General features: G+C 32.9%; 1 non-coding gene across 1 annotated transcript; it reads left to right on the top strand.

The window, feature by feature from the left end:
- The first annotated feature begins 1827 nt into the window (after positions 1-1827).
- Positions 1828-1991, top strand: LOC145288331 (U1 spliceosomal RNA). Its single transcript, XR_013869280.1, has one exon. It is a non-coding gene; the product is annotated as a U1 spliceosomal RNA (small nuclear RNA).
- Positions 1992-24812: the final 22821 nt, after the last annotated feature.

The raw sequence follows: 24812 nt of genomic DNA, 5'->3' as shown, positions 1-24812 counted from the left end.
TGTTTTGGATCGTCGCGGTTAATGCACCCAATACGGCTGGGAAAGAATTTTACTGTTTGTTTCAGCATTTGAAGATGTTTCTTGGGAGTACGAAGCGATAAATTTTAGTAAGGTACTAGAATTTTATCCTTATTTTTTATTAAATGTGTGTTGCTTTAAGATATGTGTCGTTTCTGTTTCCTTCTCGGAGTCAATAATACATTTTGAGGCAATTTATTTGCTATGGTGGCAGTTGATCCACCTATTTGAAGAAAATGGAATTACACAGACCCAATAAATAAATTACACAGACCCAATAAATAAACTTACGATTAAGCGCTATAACCGTTATTGGTGGCAGTTATAGCGAACAGAATCGGACGCAGATTTTTGTAACATACTTTGTATAAATACATTCTATAACATACTTTTGTTGATTATGCCACTGCGTTTGTCTTAATCATTACACGTCTAACACGGCCATAACAGTGGCGAGGAGGATTCGAGAACTACGTCTAATAATACTGGTGTATAGGCTTTAATGGAACATTATACAAATATGTATCTAGATCTCTAGGAGAAGGAAAACTCTTATATAAACATGGGGTTTACTGTCTCCTCTTTTCTGTGGCCGCTCTTGCACTTACTGAGATCAATAGTTGTAGCAAAAAGTGTGATTGGTTCTGCTCAAAGCCAAAAGAAATCATCTGTGTAGATTTCCGAAAAACTCAGTTGTTATGGCGGTCTTCATACGTTGAAATCGACGAGAGTATCGCACCTACAAACCTGTATTGCACAAAAACTAGTAGTTAGGATCCGAACCTTCATCTCATAAAACTGGAGACAAAGTACTCGGACTTATTTAATTCAAGTTTTCTATCAAACGTATGTTGCGCAAGCAAACTCGGATTTATACCTGCAAACTTTACTAAAGTGCGTTAGTTATTGTTAATAATAGATCCAAAAGTTGAAATCATATTCAACTTTAAGAAGCAAAATATTTATATTCTGGAAATCTGGGTGAAAAAAAAATCAAAGAAAACATCTAAAGGAACTTATCTCTTTCTAAGTAGAACGAAGTAGTTTCTAAACAAAGTTTCGAAAAGCAAAATCGTGCAATGCCACCGAAAAAAAAGGCGAAATAGAAAACAGAAAAAATATTCTGTAGAATTTAAAAACAAGAATTTTTTTTCAAATGAAAGTTTTTATGAATTAAGAAATAGCTGTTTTGTTTCATTTTATTTTCGTTCGTCGTACTGAATAAACGACCTTCATATTTTTAAATGAGTTTGAAATCATACGTTTGCGTAAAATAACATATTCTGAAAGATAAAATAACATGATTAAAGTTTTCCGTTATAATGAAAGGAAATTTTTCTTAACATATGTGTTGTAATCAGAAATGTCAAATGTTTGATAAAATAATTTTTGTAAATTTTATTGTAAGAATAGCATATTGTATAACAAATTTGACTGCGATCAAATAGTAATTTCACTTATAGAGTATAAAAACGAGATTGCTGCCACTAAAAATTATACTCACCTAGTTTCATCCCACTCCCCTCACTCCCCACATTAATTGTGTCTAATTTGCTCAGTGAGGAAGTAAATAAATAACTACTTACCTGGCCCGGGTCCTTCGGGGCTGGGGCAACAAGTGTCAAGCAAAGACCATATGTGGTAGCAACCCCACATATAAGACCTTGGTCAATGTAGGGGCAACCCTTCATACCAATTGTCACTATCCAGCTCCCCTACTCCCAGGGGAGTTGGTCCCTCTTTCCCCTTCACTTCACACTTTAAAAATCGGCCTTGTGCCTAATTTGCTCGGTGGGGGAGCAAATAAATAACCTTACCTGGTTTCGGAGTAAACGGTGATCATGTAGGCCGTTCTCCCAAAGTTAGAGCCTTCCATTGCACTACAGTTTGGTTGACCTTTGCGATCATCCCAAAAGTGGGTGACTTGGAAACACTATTTCTAAGTGTGGGGTCTGCATTCGCGCTCACCCTAGAATTAACCAAAGATTAGGATGCAAATTCATAAAAGAAATTCAGTATTTATGGAACCCAGATTTGGAGAAAACTATTGAAATAAATATTTATCTGGAAAAGAAAGATAATATAAATCTCACTTGTCTGTTTAAATGTATGTATGTCTGCCTAAAACATTCGACAGAAGCGGCGGATTTTCACGAGATTGGTATCGTTTAGAAGCTCAACCATTCGAACGACAAATATTGAATAATTGACTAAAAAGATCAATTCCTTGCTTTTTTTCACCAATATTTTCGAAAGTAATCCCCTCTTTTCGATTGACTAACCTTAATTTAAACATTTGTTACTTCCGGTTTGGCGTTGGGCGCACCAGCAAATATGTCACGTTTTTTTCACGTTCTTTTCCTCCTTTGCGGTATAGGTTCGAGCCTGCCTGTCTACTACTACTATTTTTATTTATATATTTATTTATTTTGCTCAACACACATCTCCAAACACCCGGGCAACGCCGGGCACCCAGGCTAGTCTATAAATTAAATCTCACCAGTCTGTTTAAATGTATGCATATATGTATGTATGCATGTGTGTACGTCTGCTTAAAACTTTCCACAGAGGCGACGGGTTTTCTACGAGCTTAGTATAGTTTTGAAGCGTGACTCTCTGGACGACAAATATCGAAAAATTGGCAAAAAATATTAATTCTTTCACCCTCAATTGCGCACTTTTCTACGGGAAGAGGTCGCTGTTTTCGGCGATTCGAAATTCATCCCTTCTTTTCGATTGATTAGCTTTAATTTCAACCTTCGCTACTTCCGGTTTGGCAAAGACGTTGCTTTTCTTCCTTCGCGGTGCGGGTTACATCCTGCCTGCCTACTACCACTTTTTGTTTTTTTGTGTTTGTTTGTTTTTTTGCTCAACACACACCTCCAAACATTCGGGCAACGCCGGGCACCTAGATTAGTATATAACATAAAGGAAAAACATAGAAAGTTCAAACACGCCAATAGTTACAGATATAGATTTGGATTGTGTTAAAAGATAAATATTCTCCTTCAATTTAAATCTGATTTTTTTTCATTTTCCTCGTCGCTTTCGTTTACCCTCTCCTTAACAGACGATCACCCCATATATATAATATCTAATACATTCTAATCCTATTATAAGTCTATTTTTGGCATTATCTTAATTTTATTTCTTATCTATTCTTTATATTCCAAAGGACCTTATGATCACTATATATTAGCATTTGATTACGGTTATTACTATTATTATTCCTACTTATCTTATTAACAATATTAGTATCGTTATTATGACTATTGCTATAATTATTATTTCTACTACTACTATCAGTGTTGTACTTTATTTTCAGGTCATTATATTCCTTTGTTTATTTCTATGCTTTTACTTTAAGATTTTTCTGCCTTTACAAGAATGTATCTCATGTGTACCAAACCTGGCCGATTCTCCTGTTACGATATAGCACCATCTTAACATTAGTCAGTAATCCTTTTTTACCTATCGCATACAAATTTTATTTTTATTTAACTTTACCTTATTTTATTACTTTTATCCTCCATAGTTTCATTCTCTCAAACACAATAGTTTTTGTTTTACCCTTTATTATTTATTTTACTTGTATAGATCGGCACGTATCAGCCTCATTGGACTCTAATTTGATAATAAGTTAATGAAATCCCATAACATATAGTAAATACTTTCTAGAGCGTATTCCATCATTTATCGTCCAATTCTACTAAAGCCTCCGTCTAATATATTTAAAGTGCCATAATTATCTAATAATCCCCTAGACAATACTCTCTTCCCCCTACTACATTCAACCGTTACAAAATCCCCTAAAATGCCTACTACATGCCGCCGTATCCGTATCTACTTACCTAGCACGTCCCTTCTTCTTCTGATGAGAAGCAGTAAGCTTCGAAATGCTTGGTGTATATCCTACACAGTACAAGTGAATTTACTTGATTCTTCCGGCCTTGGCAGATGTGTTTTAAATATTCTCTCTAGTGCTTTTGCTGTGCACATTTGAACTTTTCTTTTAATGATTTCGAACTCATTCCATTTGTGATTTTTTTTCCAAGGAATTCTGCCTTTTGGATCATTTTGGACCATTTGGAACTTACCTGTTGGGTTGGAAGTTTTTAATTCGACCGTGTTTGGATTTTACCATTCTTGGATTTTTTACCCTTCACTGGACTATCCATTCATGTGAAATCTTTTTATCATTTTTTCTTTTACCTCCTATTCCCCTTACCTCACCCTTTTTTTAACCAAGTAAGATCTGTGACTTATTTGTGGTTTCATTAAATACTATTACATGCAAAATCCGATCTCGCATTTTGCTAATTCCTGCCCTCTGATAAGAAGGAGAGTATTTCTTCGAAACTCCGCGGATTAAGGACTATCCACTTATCTTGTGCTTTCTTTTTTAAAATTAAATATGTTTTTAACTCTTTTTCAAGATGTTTTTTAACATGTTTTATTAATCATTTGTTCATATTATAAGTTCTATTTCCTTTTCGGTTTTATTGAGCTTTTACATCTGGTTGAGATTACTTTACTTGTAAATATTCACTCTTTGATATTTATAATATATTTTAAGTTTACCATTTTTATTACCTTGGTAAACTTATTGTAATTTTTATTTATATATATATATATATATATATATATATATATATATATATATAGAGAGAGAGAGAGAGAGAGAGAGAGAGAGAGAGAGAGAGAAAGAGAGATCCACTATAATAACCATTTGCCAATATCTTTCCTATAATGAAAACAACGCATTCTTTGAAACTCCGGATTAAGGAAATGTTAAAATTTCTTTTGGAGTATCTTGTCGAACAATAACTTCTGGTAAATTATGATTTACAGTGGTAAATAGTGTTCTTTTATGACGAGCTCTATTTACTATTTTAATTTTATTGAGCTGTTTCATTTGGTTAGGAATATTCTATAAATATTAATATTTATATTCGCTTTAAGTTACAAAAGCTTTTGGCTTGTAAACTTGATTTTTATTTCTTAATTATGTGTATATATATATATATATATATATATATAGAGAGAGAGAGAGAGAGAGAGAGACAGAGAGAGAGAAAGAGAGAGAAAGAGAGAGAGAGAGAAAGAGAGAAATGTGTGTGTTATAAGCGACAAAATAAAACGATGCGTCCTTTATTCCGAAACATATTAAGGTCAATTGTTGAATTGTGTTATAATCGATTTGACTAAAGTAAATATAGTCGACAATTGGTATTTAACATAAATACACTAAGCCTCAAAGGAAAAGAAACGGAAAACAACAACAATCGCTCCTGATGGTAACCGGACGCACCGATAGAAAGCTCTTTAGAATAATATGGCCGAACAACAAGTTTTGAGTGCTATTATATATAAAGTCTGCTGAAATTTAAAAGACCGCTCGGCAAATAGAAAAGCTATTGAGAAATATCGGAAAAAGAAATAAATATGTAGTGTTCAATCTGACGTACAATTTCAGTCATATGAGCTTTTAGAACAAAATAGATTCCGCTAATTATTAAAAAAAAAAAATTTTACGAAAAAAATTTTTTTTAAATATGAACGCACAAAGTTATAGAAAGTGTCATCGTAAATGTCTTATAATCAATTCATTTGCTTTAAAGATCGAATTCTGTACATTCTACAAATCCTTTTAGTTATTTGAGAGGTACGCATTTTATTTATTTTGGTTCAAAAACTCTACCAGTACTAAAATATACATTTTTAATAGATTTTCACAATGCAGGATAGCATATCAAAAATTCAAAATATAATGTTTACAGATTATATTTTTACGTATTTTAAAAGGCTTATATGGCTAAAAGGGTTAAAACCTAACTTTTCGTTTCGTTGAAAACTCAAATCATTTGGAGTTTTAACTTAACGTAAATATAACATTCAGCGGCATGTATTCTTAAAGCTGACTAATTTACCTTTAAAAATTATGTTTTCAAAATAGTAGTAATTATTTCAAAAGTTTAAATATATGATTTTGATATCATCAGCTAGAATCGAAACCCAAACATTCAGGGATCCTACCTTAGTCGATACCTTTGAGCTATCGACCGATGGATAATGAAGGTTAAAAATCAAGCGATTTCAAACGATGAATGCATATTTGCGCATTAGTTGCAGGTTTAGTCAACTTAATCCTGCCAAGATCAATTTTTTTCTTTCAATTTTTAACCTTAGCAACTATTTTTATCGGCTAAAAAGTATATCGGAAGTATTCCACAAGTCCAAAACCTTATATATAAAGTTTCAAGTCTGTAGACCAAATATATATACATATATATATATATATATATATATATATATATATATATATATATAATGTTATCTATAGACAAACAACATCGCAGCTCACAAGAGCAATGACAACCAACAAACTATGAGTCTCAGACTCGAGTTTTGCCTTCATTAAAGCTCATCAGACATATCTGAACTCGAGATTCGAAACCCAAGCATCTTGCATGCGAGGCAAACGCATTGCACACAAGAAAGCTTAACAAGAAAACCGCATCGAAATCCGACTGTGGAATAGACCTTCTTCGTATCGACAAGTAGAAATTTATATATATATATATATATATATATATATATATATATATATATATATATATATATATATATATATATTGTAATGATCTAGGTAGAGAGGGGGAAAAACTAAAGAAAATAATAATAAATAAATGATTAAATATCTGCTAATAGCGAACCTCCTCTTTCTCCTCGAAATCACACGTAGAACCACTACCAACCACCTCATATACGACGTCGCTAACAGCAAAATTTCTACCAAGCTCCTCTCCCTAACACACGACATCGCTAGCAGCGAGAACCCCACCACCTGCCTTTTCCCCCTTCATTCGCCTCTCTCTCAATGGAGGGAACCAGCGACGAGATATGATGGACGAACCATCCTCGTATTATTCATAGGATAAGACGAAGGACTTTATTTTGCTGTCTACTCATATCCTCATAAAGGCGACTAAAAGAAACCCAATATTCAACCGTCATGGAAAAAAATGATATCCACATGGAATGATGTAAAATGATGCACAACGTGTGCAAGTTTCGGATGAGACAAACTCGATGAATTTGAAATAGACTACAGAAGGAAATATATCTGCGTTCACAGACTTTTTAAAAAAATAATAATAAAAGCAAGAAAGAAAGAAGCTACGCTGGCCATGCGATATATTTCATCTGTAGTTAAGTACCCCATTCTAATACCCCATCTCTCAAACCCAATCCCCGCCTCCATCCATGTCCCCCCTCTCCGGACTGTTATTCCAGAACGACATTCATGTCAATTTCCTTTTTACTTTATTCTTTTGTTTTTGTTTGATTTCATTATTATTTTACTGCTTATTTCCTCGTTTGTTCGACCTCACCCCGACCCATTGAGGTGTAGCATTAAATTCCAATTATATGTTTAATAAAGCCCTTATAATATTTAATCTACGTTTTGTGTCATTCTTGCTTTGCGTTAGAATCGTTCAAGGGTAAATGCGAGTCATTCACGAATCGTACATAACGTGTCATTCTAGGGCGCAAATCTGCACCCGACGCACTTTAAATCTTTTTCTTTTATTTTTATTCTGTGTTACGAGAGACGTAGGGCGAAGCGCTATTCTAGAATAAAAGATTCTAACAAGGGGTGATCACCCCGACTTAGCTTCTCCCAGCCCGTAACTATATATATATATATATATATATATATATGTGTGTGTGTGTGTGTGTGTGTGTGTGTGTGTGTGTGTGTGTGTGTGTGTGTGTGTGTGTGTGTGCATTTGCTAGAACGTGTTCATCCTAAATGCTAAGCAATTATGAACAATGTAGAAACTACCCATAAATAGAATTAAGTGTAATAGATAAATGAAACCAATGATCTAATGAGAAAGCATACAAACATTAATAATGAACGCTCGTTTTTCAAAGTAACATGTAAATTAGTTAACCTTCATGAAGTCGCTCGCATATCCATGGCTGAGAATACTAAGAAGTTCATTTTAATATTTTTTACATATAAAAAGTAGATTTTTAAAAGTTTTTAATCTGGATTATTTAAAACTGTGGGTACTATTTCCTTTGCTTTCAGATTGTTTTATTTATATGTGTATTTCCGTATCCCTTATTTGCTTTTTTTTATGTCCACTCCTACTTGCTCGATTTTCTCCTATCTCTTTTTTATTTTTTCCTTTTTCCTTTTTCTTTTATTACTTGCTCTTCTTTAACGATCCCCGTTATTCAATAGAGAGCAATATTTTCTTTTTACTATTACTTACCTGTACTAGCGGGTCCCGTGGAAATTCCACATTGAACTCATTGATATGCAATATATTGATGTTGGCATTCTGTAGACGTTCATCATAAATGGAGACGCTCTGATATTATTGTAGATCTTTTGTTAAAACTGCAAATGTATTTGTCTAAGCTAGCAGGGACACCCAGCGTAGCCCGGTAGTAAAGTACGCTTAAATATGATATTTTAATTCTTTCATATTCCGAATATATTATTGTAGACTTAATGGTCTACCGATTTTTATATATCATAAAGTTGTGATTTCAAAAATATATTCATATGACTTGAGTGCATCAGCTTAAATCAAAACGGAAAGCAAAACTTATGAAAAAATATAAGTGTATATATATATATATATATATATATATATATATATATATATATATATATATATATATATATTGAGTTCCTTAAACTATAATCGAAACCGAAACCAAAAATTATGAAGAATTCTTGATAAAATTATTTATAAAAAAAAAATAGATTACTGGAGTGCCATCAGCTATAATCGAAACAGAAACCAAAACTTATGGAGAATTCTTGGTAAAATAATTTTAAAAAATGATTTGAATACCATCAGTTATAATCTGAACCGAAACTAAACCTTATGAAGAATTCTTGGTAAAATTATTTATTACAAGAAATGGAATTTCATAAGAATTATAAACGACAGTCACTCGGATGTAAGCGTGGCACACAAAATAAATACCACACGCACTATCCTATTAATATATAGACCCAAAGCAATTCCGATTTTTATTCTCCTATTTTCTACTTTCTTTTCCACGTATACTGAACTGCTTCATCCTACTTATATCGTTTATATTTTAATATTTTTCATTTTTCAATGGTATTGTCTCATACATTATACATACTTTTAATATATCCTAATATATTATGCCTTCTCTGTCATTTCACATCGAAATAATTCGGCTTTTATCTATATTTACATTTTGTATAATTATTGCCCTTCTCCTCTTATGAAGAAAAGCTTCGAAATGCGAATGCCTAAAAAGATATGTTCTTCTTTTCTGTTTTACTGCTCCTTAGTGTTCTGATGATATAATAAAGTTATATATAACTTCTATTCCTCATCTTTTATTTCATATATCTGATTGCTCCTCTTAACAGTGTTGAGCTTTTTCTATCTTGATAGGTTTTGCTTTGATGAAGATATACTCTTTGATAACCTAATGTATTATACACGCGCACACACACATACACACACTATATATATATATATATATATATATATATATATATATATATATATATAACACGGAAATTACACAATTGTCGATGCAATAATTTATTTCAACCTTATGGTATTTTCAAGCATCTAAACTAGACAATTACATTTTTGATACTCTATCAAAAATGATAGTATCAAAAATGTAATTGTCTAGTTTAGATGCTTGAAAATACCATAAGGTTGAAATAAATTATTGCATCGACAATTATGTAATTTCCGTGTTATATTTTTATGTTATTGCTCTGTTTACCACATTGAGCTCTCATACCCGGATTTCCTCTGGAATTATTCCATTATAACACTATATATATATATATATATATATATATATATATATTATTAATAATAATTATTTTTAAACCTGCAGACACATATATTTCGAACTTCCGTTTTAATCAATTATTACCGCCTGGTGGGAGATTCGAACCCAGTCAAAAAGTCATTCTTGATTCCGTATTTGTTATTCTACTTGCAGGTTACCGATACTTAATACAATAAGAGAAATAAAGTCCCATTAATACTGATTACGCGGGTACAAATAGTAAACATTAAGATAGTATTCAACGATTATGTGTGTGTGTGTGTGTGTGTGTATGTGTGTGTGTGTGTGTGTGTGTGTGTGTGTGTGTGTGTGTGTGTGTGTGTGTGTGATCTACGTGGGTTGAATATCACTGGAAATATGGAATTTAAAAGAAATGTCTAACATTGAACATTAAGAAACAAAATTAATACACGAGAGTAATCAATATAAACAGGCTAGAATAGATTGATATATATGTAAGTATGTATGTGTGTATATATATATAGAGAGAGAGAGAGAGAAAGAGAGAGAGAGAGGACAGAGAAAGAGATAGAAAGAAAGAGAGACACAGATATAAAGAAAGTACAACCAATAACAAAATAGCGACACTCGCGGTTTTCTACTTCTGTTTATTTCGATTTTCAACTAAACCAATCGATTATTGATCACTTATCGATCGCTCTAATCGAAAAGTCTCCTTTTATTGCATTTCCCCGTGTATGCCTTCTTCGACTTTCTGCCATTTTATTGTTTTTTTTTTCTTTTTTTCTATTATGTTTTTGCTTTTTCTGACTTGATTTTGTCTCGGTTCTTCAATTTCTAAAATGAGACAACCATTATATGACTTTTATATGTGTCGATCCGATCCAATTTACCGTTGCTTGTAAAACTTTTACATGATCTGGATTCCCTGTCAATTTGATTACAACGATGTCCGCACTGGAATCCGTGTATGTGGAGGGCGATGCTTCCGACAGAAATCGAAGAGATTGAAAACAGACTGAAGTTCAAGGCCGTCAGGTTTTATCCAATCAGTGATAGAGAACACAGTTGTGCAGTGTTCAATTGGCAAATCGTATCCAAATCTAGTTGGAACTAGTTCATTTAATTAGATTGTAATACCATTGGGGAAGGTATGAATAACCCTCTAAGTTATGGGCAAAATGTATATAAATGAATGGAAGATAGCGAAACTTGTAAATATTGCATTATATATTTGTAAGGAGTGATGTATTTTAATTTTGTTCTGAATATACTTTTTAAAACTTTTTTTAAGTGGTTTCATGTCGTCAATTCAAGGACATGCTTTATTGTTGTCATGCCAGTAGAAATCCGAAAACAATGGGTAAAGAAGGGAGACATGCGGGACTTAGTCACAAGAATAAAGAAAACATATGTGAGGTAAAGAGAGTAAGTATAAAGCCAAATACAGAACATCACATGTTGTTCTCAGAGAGAAATCTTTGATGATAACCTGTGTGACTATTCTGTTAATAATAATAATAAAAATTCTGATTTCGTTTATCAACGTCTTCCTAAAAAGAGATGGGATGCATTTCCAGAGGATTTTCCTCAATCCTGGCTCCAAACGAGGAGCTTCAAAGATCAAGGGTTTTTCTAAGGATGTTGGTGATACCTACAATAGCAGAGGTCTGAAGGCCACCTAAACATCGGGGATTCGTTGTTTTTTCAGTGGTCCTTCCAGACGACTTGATACTACTCCTAGCGTACCAACTACGACCGGGATTATTTGTGTTTAACCCCTTGTATACGCCTTATCTCCAAGGCCAATGGCGTATAATTGCTTCGTTTCTCGTTCTCCTTCTCTCTCATAGTAATGTCCCAGGGCACTAAGAAGTCTACAATTTGGCAGTTTTTTTAGACCTTGTCAATGACGACCAAATCCGGACGATTATGTTCCAATTGCTTGGTCGTTATGTCACATTTGTCCAACTATACCTCTACATTGCTATCCTCACTTGTTCTCACTTCATCAGACACCTTCCCAAAACACTTTCCAGCAAACTTCACACCAGACCTCTTACAGACCTCCCAATATATCCGGAGTCCCATGCGATCGTATCTTTTGCGGTACTCTCTCTGGACCAATTCGCTAAACCTTGATGCAAGGTGCGCAATTGACCCTGAGGCCTTACCACAAAGCCGGCATTCTGCAGCAACTTCCTCTCCTAGAGCTTTTTTTTTTTTTTTGAACAGTCGTGTTCCTAATGCCTGCTCTTGTGCTGCACAAACAAAAGTTTCATTACTCTAAGCCATTGCCATGATTTTTCATCAGCCACGTCTGCTATATCCTGGAAGGACCTTCCCGTGCATTTTCTTCCTAGCCAGTTCCTCTGCCCACCCTCCTCTGTCCTTTCTCAATCAATAATAATAATAATGATAATAATAATAAGAAGAAGAACAAGAACAAGAATAACAACAATAATAATAACAATAATAATAATAATAACAACAACAATAATAATAACAACAATAATAATAACAATAATAATAATAATAATAACAATAATAATAATAACAACAACAATAATAATAATAATAATAATAATAATAATAATAATAATAAACTAAAAGCTGAAACAGAGAACGTGAAAAAAAAACTCTTCCCATACATCCCAACAGAGATCATTACAGATCTAAAGAATTTAATCTATGCAGGTGCCAAGACAATAAGTATGAAGTTTAAAAACAAGACTGAGAAAGAAAAATGGCCAACAAAACCTGAATGAGAACTGAGGCTGGAAACCCATATCAACAAACTAAAGAAAGAAACCAAAGCGATAAACAAGATGAAAACAACTAGAAGAGGTTGGAAAAGTAAAAAAAAAAAAAAACAGGAGAAGTTCAACAAGAAACAGGAAGAAGTGAAGGAAAAAATAGTAGCAAACAAAGCGGGATTAAGACGATACCGATAGGAATCTGAACAGTAATAGCAAAAACAGAACCTTTGAAAATAACGAAAGCCAATTCTATCAAAATGTCAATGGAGAAAAGAACAAACACAGAACAACCGGACCCGACGGAAACGAAACACTACTAGAACCAGATATGGGAAGAACGAAAGGATCATTATAGAAAAGCAGAATTATTGAAAATAATGAAAGAAGAGTCAAAGCAAATCGAAGAAGGGACAGAGAATAAAACATCAAAGAAACCCTCAAGACAACCCTACGAAAAATGGTCAACTGGCGAGCACCAGGTCATGACGGAATACATGACTATTGGTTTAAGAAATTCACGACACTACAAGAGAGACAAGATCAGCAATTGATGCATCCAAAGAGCACAGGTAACCAGAATGGATAACCAAAGTTAGAATGACGCTAGTGTGAAAAGATACAGAAAAATAGACCATCCCCAGCAACGGCAGACCTATAACCTGTTTATCTACAATGTGGAAAATACTTACTTCACAACTGAGAGAACAAATTTATCAGTCCTTTCATAACTGCGGACTACTCCCAGAGGAACAGAAAAGATGCCAAAAGAGGAAAAGGGGAACACACGACCTATTATATATAGACAAAGGGATTTTGAAGGAGGTTAAATGTAGAAAAAAAAACTAGCCATCGCACGGATAGACTATAAGAAAGCATATGATAGAATTCCGCAAGCATGGATGCCTGAGAATGTACAAAATACCAGGTAATATAACCAATCTGTCGTAATAATTAACAAGAAAGAAAAGTCCTGTCAAATCGTAGATTTTGCTGCCCCAGCTGACACAGGTTTAATATCAAAGAAAAGGAAAAACGGAGCAAATACACAAAGCTAACAAGAGAGCTGAAAGGGATATGGATGATGAAGAGGGTTCCTATAATACCTATAATAGCAAGAGCACTAGGAACAATCCCGAAAAACTTTGAAAAAAGAATGAGAGAAATTGGAATCAGAAGAATTACTGGAACGATACAACAAATATCAATAATGAAAACAGCTGAAATATTAATTTCAATTTGAATGTGGAAACTAACACACATGAGCCACATGCGCGGGCCAGACAAACTGCTGCAGAGGCAAAGCATGAAGCGCTACACGGAACCAAGAACGTTGAAGTAGCATACCGATAAGTCCTCTAAACACTCCCATCCCTCATTACCACATCACCGCCCCCACCCCTCCAAGAAAAAAGAGTAAGACCGAGGAGAGCACTGACCAAACCCCCGCTGGACAAGTGCGAAGAGAACTGGTGCCTTGGCGAGGCTTATTGCCACTACAACTTCCAGTGAAGACCAATGTCCGTTGCTAGTGAGAAATCAATGGTAAGAGGCTGTTGTGTTAATGCAAAGCCATTTGCGAATGTTATCGGGACAGGTGGAGAGTACTGGAAACCTGAGGAGATTGTTGTCACTCAGCTTCCAGGGAACACCACAAGTTGTTATCAAGGAGAGATCTTTGAAGACCTGTGTGAAAGCTCCTTGTGAGCCACTAATAATAAAGATAATAAAGATCTAAAATTGGAATTAAACTATGCGAATATAAAGAAGTCGAGGTGATTTCCATTGTAATTGGAACGCTTTGGGTCATACAGAAAAGCCACTGTAAATGGCTTAATCAGATTAACGAGACAATTTTCCCCCCTCCCCCCAATTTTTCAAGCTTACCTGTTAGGAACGGTAAAAGTGTTAACGTACAGTTTGATTGTCTAACGTCAAAAGAACTGACTTGTCAGGTTCTAATTTTGAGACTGTGCAGACGTGAGAACCATTTGCTGCTGGGGAATATACAACAACCCAAGCCTAACAAAGCTTGAGTTAGGTTTGATCGTGCAAAAAAAAAAAAAATCACGAAGAAAAAGAAGAAGAAGGGTTCAAGCCCTTCGTAAAAAATCAGATATCTCCGATTTTTGGAAAATGTTCCCAATATGTATTCAACGTCAATTAATCAATCATTTCAGTCTTTTACTATTTTAAAAATATTTTTTGATGGATGATGAAGAAGGTCTCAATAATACCTATAATAATAATTTGGAATTAGCTAGCTCAGATTTGCATTAAAGTTGATCAACATTAGTTACTTAAAAACTAAGTAAAATAAAACTGATTGTTTCCTTCTTAGTGTAAACGAGATATTTCTCTTATATCAAAGCTGCCAAAAATTATATAGACGGCACATGGCTATAAAAATAATAAATGACTAAATGAATTAAAAGTATACGTAAGTAAAAACACGTAATAATACAATTATTACTTGCAAGATACTAAGACTATCATGTAACAATATCAACCGAAAATACCAGCTCATACTTCAAAAGTAAGCAGATCCTTTCCAGGATTGCCACGGACATCCTATAATTGAAAGCATCTCGTATATATATATATATATATATATATATATATATATATATATATATATATATATATATATATATTACTAACTAGCTCTACCTACGTATTGTGCACTTTTGAAGTAAATACTTAAAGTTTACGCATAAATCTATACTTTCGTATATTAATTTTATGTGAGTAAATTAAGTAGTTATATATATACATATATATATATATATATATATATATAACTACTTCATTTACTCACATAAATACAATATAAGAAAGTATAGATTTGTGCGTAAACTTTAAGTATTTACTTCAAAAGTGCTCAATACGTAGGTAGAGCTAGTTAGTAATTTATAAAATATATATGGCGATTAAGCTACACTGAATATTCTGCGTTTCATCCACTTATAGGATTCGTCAGCCTGACGAATCCTATAAGTGGATGAAACGCAGAATATTCAGTGTAGCTTAATCGCCATATATATTTTATAAATTACTATATATATATATATATATATATATATATATATATATATATATATATATATATATAGTAATTTATAAAATTTATAAAATATATATGGCGATTAAGCTACACTGAATATTCGGCATTTCATCCACTCTAGGACTCCTCAGGCTTATGCGCGAATTCTGTGGTTGTTTATCGTTTTTATATGCTCCTCTTCTATTGAGATTTTTTTAGCCAATCAGCTTTCTAATATCCACCGCGCCCTTCCTATCAGCCAATGGGCATGCATTTTATCGGACAAAGGATCTGTTTTAAAACTAGGTTAGTGTTGTTTTTTATTGTTAGTTTATATATAAATATATATATGTGTGTACATACATATATGCACATGTATATACATATATGTGTGATCGTTTATGTATATTCTTGTTTATTTAATTCATTTATTTGTTTATTTTCTATTGTTTTTGTTAGTTTTAAAACTATTTTGTATCGCTAACCTAGAGTAAATTTTATTTTGTGAACACAGTTATTTGCTATTTCTCTTCTACAGTTTAATAGATAAAGAACCCCAACAATAGAAGAGGAGCATATAAAAAACGATAAACAACCACAGAATTCACGCATAAGCCTGAGGAGTCCTAGAGTGGATGAAACGCCGAATATTCAGTGTAGCTTAATCGCCATATATATTTTATAAATTACTAACTAGCTCTACCTACGTATTGAGCACTTTTGAAGTAAATACGTAAAGTTTACGCATAAATCTATACTTTCGTATATTAATTTTATGTGAGTAAATTAAGTAGTTATATATATATATATATATATAATATATAATATATATATATATATATCTTCTATATAAATAAAATGAACTCATTTTTCTCGTCTGATTTTGACATTAATAGGATTAAAAATCAAGATATTTCATGCAAATATAATATGCACAAACGGCAGAACAATATCTGAGGTGTGTTATAGGCTTATTATTTCTCAAATTCCTCGATAATCTTAGATTTCTATACTTTTTCTTCTGAGAAGTCAGGGCCAAAATCGGTTAAGATCAATGGAAGTGGTAAAATATTTTCTCTCTAATAAATTCCTCCTCCCCCTGCCACCACTTAACACCGTTTGGGGTTAGCGTGCTGGACAATTCACATTATATTCTCACGTTCGCGCCGACCTACCGTAGTCGTTTTTTTTTTTTTCCTAAACAACTGGAATGGACTTTTCTTGGTGGCCGAACTGTTAGCGTTGTAGATGTTTTTTTTTTTTTCACACTTTATTTTCCTACTTTTACTCATGACTCCGGGTTTGATCCTTCCTACTAACCTACCATAACATTTTTTAAAACTCCCCCCCCCGTCCCGGAAACAAACACTCGGGCAACGCCGGGTACACCCGCTAGTATATATATATATAATCTTATAAGATGTATAGCAATAACATACTGAATTTTCTAGAGTCTATGACAAATGACATATGACATTTAAATGTCTGTACAAAAATGTCTGGAAACTTACTGAAGTCAGCTCGGATGAATTGCTGTTTCGAAAAGAAATTATTGATGATTCTGTTAAGTTCAAACAAATAATTTGTGAAATCAACAGTCATCGTATTACAATTTGATACTATTAACTTTCTGAGATAATGATTGACATACACTCCAAGAATTTAACATAGACAGCAAGTTAGTGTACGATCGTAATTTTTTGGAGTGTATGCTATTGATTATCTCGTAAACTTATTTACCTTGCATCTATATTGCTATAGCTCTAGTGGGCCTCCATCATTGAGCTTTATCATTTTCTGCAGCATTATTTTCAGTACATGACAACTATAACTATGTTTTTCCTTACAAAATGAGTGTTGGCTGGCTATTTTCTGCTCATTTTGTTTCGTTGTCCAGCTGCAGACTTTTAAACTTAGAAGTCATGATTTTAACACGATGCGACATTATTCTTTGGGATTGGTTAAAGGAACAAGTTTACTCAAAAATTCTAAGAAGCCAGCAACTTTAGAAGAACTAGAGGAAAAACTATGAGAAGTGATTTCTGCCTTTACATTTTCAATCACTTTGTGTTTATATATATATATATATATATATATATATATATATATATATATATATATATATATATATTAGTGATGGGACGATTCCAATATTTTTCCGATTCCGTAATAAATTCCCGATTCCGATACAATTACCGATTCCGATTCTTTATAAATAAAAAATATTATTTTGTCCCGATTACTGTAAAACAAAAACAAAATCATCTTAAATGTGCGTGTATTTTCTCAAAAGTAAAAACACACTTGTGAGGGGGTGATCTAGAGATTTTAGTGTTACTGGCAGTTTAAAGCAATAAATATTTATTATCCTATTATTACTACAGTCAGTGGAAGACGATTCTTAAACCAAATCAAATAATAAAGATAATTTAAAGAATCGGTTTTGGCATCGGAAAATAGGCTCAAATTGTTCCGATTCCGACGCCGATTCCTATACCCCAAAGAGCTCCGATTTTTCCGATTTCCGATTCCGATTCCGATTAATCGTCCTAACACTAATATATATATATATATATATATATATATATATATATACATATATATATATATATATATATATAAGCAACTGAAAATTACTGTAAAACATACAATACAGTAGAATTGAAATCTATATAGATATTATTATCAATATTTATAAGACAATCCCTATCAGATTTTAAAAAGCTCAATATACGAGATAGAGCAATAGTATGAATGAGAATTTGGAGTTAATTCAGTAAATTAAAAAAAATTATGAGAACTTCATTATTCAACAACATTTTTTTTAATTTTCGAGAAATTTATTTTTCAACGATATATTTATTTGTGTTCCTTTAGTAAAGAATTTCTCGTATTTATTTAACTTACTGAATTTAACTCAGATTTTTATGTATGTCTATATACGTGTGCATACATATGTGTGTGTGTGTGTGTGTGTGTGTGTGTGTGTGTGTGTGTGTGTGTGTGTGTGTGCACATATATATGATCTATATATATTACAGTTCGCGGTTGTAAATGTCCGTAGTATCGAATTCTAAATGAACGCGGCTTCCATAAAGGCAGATGTTTATTGCATGTTATTCTAAGTAGGAAATAATGTGAATCCACGGATCTCGCCTGCTACTTAGATGCGCGTACTGTGTTTGATTAGAGTTGTTAGTAGCAATAGCAACGAACTACGAGAAATCTCGAACGTTCGAAATATATCTCGGTCGGTTACATAAGTTTCTGCAATTAACATTTTCTTCTGCATACGTGGTCATTGCGATTTGAATTCAGCCATTGTAATTGAACGCACTGCGTGGCCGAACATCGTTTTGTGTTTATTATTTCTTTATAAAATATAAATAGCAATTCTTTTTCCAGCACTACATTAGTATTATCTGCTGATGTACCTGCTTCGCACGGGTCGAACAATTTTCATTAAAGTTACCGAAAGTCATTTAGGATTTTATTTCCACGACGTTTTCGGTTGACGTAACCGGATTTTACTGTCAACATCTAATATAACATTTAACAAATACTGACAAAATTATCACGGGTCGTCTTGTAACATAAAAATAACACAAGAATATTAAGAGGCAATTATAATAGAAGGCAACAAAGATGATAAAATATGACCTGTACTATATGACCTGTAATATATGACATGCACTATATATCCTGTAATATATGACCTGTAATATATGACATGCACTATATATCCTGTAATATATGACCTGTAATATATGACATGCACTATATATCCTGTAATATATGACCTGTAATATATGACATGTAATATATGACCTGTACTATATGTCCTGTAATATATGACCTGTAATATATGACATGTAATATATGACCTGTAATATATGTCCTGTAATATATGACCTGTAATATATGACATGTACTATATGTCCTGTAATATATGACCTGTAATATATGACCTGTAATATATGACATGTACTATATGTCCTGTAATATATGACCTGTAATATATGACATGTAATATATGACCTGTACTATATGCCCTATAATATATGACCTGTAACATATGCCCTTTTCCACGCAAAACGGTACTCGTCTAGCTACAACCACTGTCAACAATTTCCTCTATTCTCTATCTGTACCTAAATCTGGACACAGATTCCATGAACAAAGAATCTTTCCTAGAAATGCCCGCCCGTGGAATTCGGTTCCGTGGGTATGCTTTTCAGCTGACTGCAATATAGTCATCTTCAAATCCAATGTTAACAAGTTTTTGGTGTCTTGTCGCCTTAAAAATGAAATTATACCGCCAACGAGTTTAATTCAGCAATTGTAATTGAGCGCACTGCATGGCCGAACAATAATATATCTATTTGTATTCGTTGTAAAATAATCAATAGGTCGTATTTATTTTACTTACTGAATTTAACTTCAAATTTGTCTTAGTGACAACCTTGCAACACTCATTAACCCTTATGCGCGAGAGACCCTCGAGCTTTGGTAAACGATGACTCTCTTGTAATATATATATATATATATATATATATATATATATATATATATATATATATATATATATATATATAAGCAAAGTATTAATAAAACATGTTAAAAAAGAATTAACAAGAGTTAAAAAAAAAATATTTAATTTCCAAAAAGGAGATACAAAACAAGGGAATTGTCCTTAATCCATTCCCCCTGCATCACAGTTTTTTTTTAAACTTTTATCAAGTACGCTCTAGAGCTCACTTGCAGTTTCATTAAATACTTTATTAAACAAAATCCGATTCCACATTTTTCTCATTCCTTTCCTGCTGAGAAGGAAAGTATTTCTTTCGAAACTCTGCGAATTAAGGACAATCCAATCCTTTTTTAAATTAAATATGTTTTAACTTTTGTTAAAGTGTTTTTAAGATCAAAGTGTAGTATCTGTTCTTCAGATGCTGCACTCAATTTCTTGTTCTCTGTCAGTGGAGGAGAAATCATCACGACTGAGACAATTTTTTATTTTTTTTTTCATTTTCTCCCCATTAAAAAACGACCCTGGTTTCTAACTCTGTCCTGTGGGGAGGCATTGTAAATAGGAGCATGTTTTATTAACCCTTAGCTTATACTATAAGCTCTATTTCCTATTTGGTTTTATTGAGCTTTTACATCTGTTTAGGATTAATCTAATATTTATAATATATTTTAACTTTACTATTTTGGATCATCTTTAAACTAAATTGTAATTCTTTTTTCATATATATATATATATATATATATATATATATATATATATATATATATATATATATCGACGAAAATACGCCCGACAAACCCGAAAAGCAGCAAAGTCCCATCCCTACACAGTTGGATCCTATATGCAAGAAAGCCTTTTACTCTAATAGCTTCTTTCCCAGAACGGCGGGACTTTGGAATTCTTTTCTGGTTTCCTGCTTCCCTAACTGTACTGACAATTTCAAGTGTAATGTGAACAGACACTTTGCTGCTAAACTCCCTACATAGTACCCCTGGAACTTAGTTCTCTCCTAGTAGCCCTCTACATCAAATCGGAAATATGCCGTGTTTGGGGTGAAAATGTAATATATATATATATATATATATATATATATATATATATATATATATATATATATATATATATATAACTACTTCATTTACTCACATAAAATTAATATACGAAAGTATAAATTTATGCGTAAACTTTAAGTATTTACTTCAAAAGTGCTCAATACGTAGGTAGAGCTAGTTAGTAATTTATAAATTATATATGGCGATTAAGCTACAGTGAATATTCCGCGTTTCATCCACTCTAGGATTCTTCAGGCTTATATATATATATATATATATATATATATATATATATATATATATATATATATATAAACTTATTTTATTATGTTCGTTATAATATTTCGAGGTTAGAAGGCTTATATATATATATATATATATATATATATATATATATATATATATATATATAAACTTATTTTATCATGTTCATTATAATGTTTCGAGGTTAGAAGCATTTCATCAAAATTAAGAATTATTAGCTGATCTAAACTGTAACGTCTCTGAGTATATTTGTATGTTGATATATTTCACAAACATTGCCATCAATAACAAGACTTGACAATGACCCATATTCGTCAATACGAGCCATTGCTAATTTAAAAAAAGAAATGAAGAAAACGGTAACAGCCAATTTCGTGGCTCTGATGAAAATAGTCCTGAGTTATTGTTTGCTTCTTTTCGGTATTGATATTAAATATAATAAATAAGAATATCCGTAAACTGTATTTGTTATAAATATGTTTATTTACTTGTATGGATATATCGCATGTAATTTTCTTTGAAATTTCAAATAAATGTGTTTATTAGGATATAATGTAAAATATATTTATTTACAGACATCATCATAACGAACATTTCTGTAAAAGTCTGAGGAAGCTAAAGACGGCCAAAAAACGGCCGGGTAGCTGAAACAATAATGTAACTTAACAGAAAGATACGGTAATAGAAAATAAAACGTATATATATATATATATATATATATATATATATATATATATATATATATATATATATATATAAAGGTTTTTTGTGGTACAAAATTTAATTACAGTTTTTAAAAGGATAAGTGGGGTCATTAGAATTTGGGGGAAGATCGATGCAGGGAGGAAAAAATAGACAGTAAAAATAATCAAACGACTATTCGACTAACATAAAAAAAGAACCTTGAGGTACCTTTCGTCCGACCCTTGTCAAGAGATCACGTTGGAAGCGATTAAAATAAAGCAATTACACGATTGAAAAATGGAGGCGAGAGGTGAGAAAAAATTATAAAACTACACGGGGTGAATTAAAAGAATGAATAACCCGTGATATATCGTCCCTACTTCAGAACCTGGGACAATTTTTTTTTTTTAAAGTGTGAACTTGCCAGCAAATAAGTGCAGAATCAAGAATTAAAGATGCAATGTAGGCATTTTTTCCTCCCGGTAAATCAGAGCTCTTTAAACAGGTCTAATTTATGCGACAGCTCCTGTTGCCTACAGAGCGATGGTTTGCGCATTAGTAGAGTTATGGCCTCCAAAATATTGAGATGTTGTTTGGAACGGGCCTTGTGTACAATGCGAAAACAGCCATCCGAATACGCTTCACCACATGCTTTATTGTCATACAAGTGCGCACTAATTGATGACTCATAAATAGATGAGCGCCCGAGTGTGCTCCGTAAATGCTCGGAAGTGTTCTGTGAATGCCGGGATGTGTTCAACAATGTGTTTATTCTAGACCCTCTGGACTTTCGAAAACATGCAGGGACATGCTGTGCCAATCTGACTCCCAGACGTTGAAACGTAAATTTAAGAAAAAGAAAATACCCATCACAACTTATAGACAAAGGGATCCAACTTGCGACAAATATACCAGTAGAAGATTTGAGAACCCCTAAAGAACGAAACAAAGAACAAATCCTAACATACGTCTCCTCACACTACACAAACAGCCCAGAGCTTTTCACAGAGATAACGAAAAACTTCGTCCTACTTAACCAAAACAGCAAACTAAACAACTTCCTTAAAACAACAAAAATAATAAAAAGCAAACGCCAACCCAAAAACCTAAAACGCATTCTTACCTCATCCAAACTCAATCAAGACGCAACAAAAGGAGTCATAAAATGCAACAAACAACGATGTGGAGTCTGCAACATAATATTAGAGGGAAACACATACACATTTACGAACCCCATACAAACATTCAAAATTAAAAAAAAAACTAGATTGCACCTCAAAAAACGTGATCTATGTAATAAAATGTCCAGCATGCGATAAATCCTACATAGGCGCTACAAAAAACCTTAGTAATAGAGTAGCCCTACACCGATTCAACATCAAAATCGCGGAAAATAGACACCTGCATGTATCACAACATATACACACATGCAGTGGAGGCAGATTCGAGATAATGCCCATCTTCCAAACTGACAACTACTTCTACTTGCTAACACAAGAAAAAAACTTCATAGCAAAGTTTAACCCCACCTTAAACATCTCTCCATAATTATACACATAAATAGGCAAAACACAAAATACACTTACACGCATGCATACTGGGGTAAATGTGCACCCTCACACACGAAAAAAAAAAGCACAATAAAGCACACGCACACTTTCACGGGTGCGCGCATCCATACCAAGTACAGTACCATTTCTCTAAACTAAACAAACAATTAGAAATTATACGTATGTATGTGTATGTACGCACGTGTGTGCATGTATATATATGTGTGTGTGAGTGTATACATATGATTGTGTATGCGTGTGTGTGTGTGTATATATATCATCTGTTATCTATGCTACATCTTGTTTGTGTGTATACATGCACTTATGTTTGGGTGACCGAATCCATGTATGCATATGTGCTTGGATTAGAAAAGAAAGAAAACTTCAACCAATATATACATAAGGTGGGATGTATGAATGTATGTGTATGTGTGATTGTGAGTGCATGTGCCCATATATATATATATATATATATATATATATATATATATATATATATATATATGGGTGGATGAATGTATACGCATCCGTATGTGTGTATATATATACATATGTATGCATATGTATGAGTGGGTAAATGTGTTCGTGTGGATATGGATATACGCGTATGTGTGAGCCCCTGCATATGTCTGTGTGTGTGCGTGTGTGTGTGTGTATGTGTATGTGCCTACATAGTATGCGGATGTTTGTGAGTGTATATGCACATGCATGTATGTGTGTATATATATGTGTGTATGTGCGTGTATATGTGTGTATATATATCTTCTCCTACCTATTCTCCATCTTACTTGTGTGTGTGTGTGGGTGCGTGTACTTATGTCTGAATGATTAAGCGCATATATACATGCGTATTTTGGTTGGGGAAAAAAAAAATATATATATATAAAAAATAAAAACAAAAAAATAAAAATAATTGACGTGTTAGTGGTGGATGTGTGTGAGTACGTGTGTGAGTGTGTAGGTGGGTATGTATATATGTATGCTCCTACATATATTTCTATGTATGTGCGTGTGTGTATGTGTGTGTGCCTGCGTGCGTGTGCGTGTGCATGTGTACATGTACATGAATGTATA

This window comes from Euprymna scolopes, chromosome 11, assembly GCF_053919585.1.
Source record: "Euprymna scolopes isolate OS-2025 chromosome 11, ASM5391958v1, whole genome shotgun sequence".
NCBI lineage: Eukaryota > Metazoa > Mollusca > Cephalopoda > Sepiida > Sepiolidae > Euprymna > Euprymna scolopes.
This window is presented reverse-complemented; position numbering and strand designations above follow the sequence as displayed.